Source organism: Chrysochloris asiatica, unplaced genomic scaffold, assembly GCF_000296735.1.
Source record: "Chrysochloris asiatica unplaced genomic scaffold, ChrAsi1.0 scaffold00042, whole genome shotgun sequence".
Taxonomy (NCBI): Eukaryota; Metazoa; Chordata; class Mammalia; order Afrosoricida; family Chrysochloridae; genus Chrysochloris; species Chrysochloris asiatica.
In genome coordinates, this window is record NW_006408560.1 from 2,084,583 (window position 1) to 2,086,935 (window position 2,353).

Sequence of the window (2,353 nt, forward strand, 5' to 3'; positions counted from 1 at the left end):
CTTAATTGACATAACATAAACCCTAAAGACAAAATTCTACATACATTTGGTGAGTAGCAACTGAGGTCTTATAAGCTTGTGAGTATCCATCTAAATATAACTATGGGTCTCTTCCCATATGAACCAGAGAAGAGTGAAAAAAATAAAAGATTCAAGGAAATAATTAGTCAAAAGGACTAATGGCCCATACAAACTACAACATTCACAGGCCTGAGACTAAAAGAGGTAGATAGTACACAGCTATCACGGCTGACCTCTCTGATTGGGATCACAATAGAAGGCCCTAGGCAGAGTGAGAAGAAACTGTAGAACAAAATTCAAAATCACCAGACTAGCTGCTCTGATTGTAACTGATGGGATAAGTGTCATAGAGTCAGTTCCAACTCACAGCAACCTTGTATAGGGTTTCTAAGGGGCAACTGGTATATTTGAACCATCAACCTTAAGGCTCAAACTGACATTGCAGTCAAGTGAGTATCCTATAGCACCACAGCAGGACTCCAACACCCTTTAAAATGTAACTATACCAACTCCCAGAGATCAACTTTCAGCCAAACAATGGATAGACTTATAAAATGAACAATAAGCATTCTCCAGAACAATAAACTATAGGAGACCAAAAGAGCTGCATTTTCCAAAAAATAAAGTTCAGAAAGCAGAAAGTGGCAGGAAAGATGGGTGAATGTCAAAGGGGAACCAAGAGAGGAAGTGAGAATATTGTTACATAAAGGGGATTGCAACGAATATTACAAAACAAAATGTGTAAATTGTAGAAGAGGGTACTAATTTTCTCTGTAAACTTCCACTAAAACACAATAAAATGTTCAGAAAGTGAGAATAGTAAACAATTTGGGTCTATTGAAGGATGTTGGGAGAGACCCTCACTGTGGGATAATTCATTTATTCATTTTCAGTTCACCAATCATTAATGACTGCCTCATGAAGATCAAAAATCATCATCTTACTGATAAAGATCAAAGAGCACAGCCTTCAGTATGGATGGTATCTCAATGTAAAGAAAACAAAAATCCTCACAACTAGACTAATAAATAATATCATGATAAATGGAAAAAAAGATTAAAATTGTCAGAGACTTAATTTTGCTTGGATCCACCATCAACACTCATGAAAGCAGCAGTCAAGAAATCAAACAATGGGAGGAGGCAGGGCTTGATGGCAGTTAGGGTAGAAGTGTAATGAGGATCTCCATAGCAATAACACAGAATACTGGATGAAGCAAGTTCAGGAGACAGTTACAGAACTCTGAACCACATACATAGGAAATTTTTTTAAATTTGAAGGTTTATAGCCAGTGGAATTTGTAGCAGAAGCAAGCACTTCTTCCAAAACAGATCTATTGGTTCTTTTGGCAGCCCATGGCACTTTCAGTATTTGCCTCCAACACCATAACTCAAAAACATCAATTCTTCTATGGTCTTCCTTAGTCACTGTCCAGCTTTCGCATGCATATGAAGTTATTGAAAATACCATGGCTTGGGTCAGGTGCACCTTAGACTTTATGCTGATATATTTGCATTTCAATGCTTTAAAAAGGTCTTGTGCAGCAGATTTGTCTCAGGCAATACGTCTTTGATTTCTTGACTGCTGCTTCCATGAGTGTTGATAGTTGATCCAAGATGAAGTCCTTGACAACTTCAATCTTTTCTCCATTGATAAGAATGTTGTTTACTGGTCCAGTAGTGAAGATTTTTGTTTTCTTTACATTGAGATGCAATCCATACAGAAGACTGTGCTCTTTGATCTTCATCAGTAAATATTTTAAGTCCTCTTCACTTTCAGCAAGCAAGGTTGTATCATCTGCATATCACAGGTTGTTAATGACTCTTCCTCCAATCCAGATGCCATGTTTTTCTTCATATAACCCAGCTTCTCAGATTATTTGCTTAGCATACTGGTTGAATAAGTATGGTGAAAGAATACAACCCTGTTGCACAACTTTCTTCATTTTAAACCATTCAGTGTTCCCATGTTCTGTTCCAATAACTGCCTCTTGGTCCATGTACAGATTCCTCATGAGCACAATTTTGTGTTCAGGAATACTCATATTTCACAATGTTGTCCATAGTTTGTCATGATCCACACAATCAAAAGCCTTTGCATAAACAATAAAGCACAGGTAAATATCTTTCTGGTAGGCTCTGCTTTCAGCCAAGATCCGTTGGACATCAGCAATGATATCCCTCATTCCACAGCGTCTTCAGAACCTGTCTTGAATCTCTGGAAGTTCTCTGTCAATTTATGCGTGTATTCGTTTCTGTATTACTTTTAGTAAAACTTTACTCTCATGGGATATCAAAGATATTGTCCAATGATTTCCACATTCTGTTGGGTC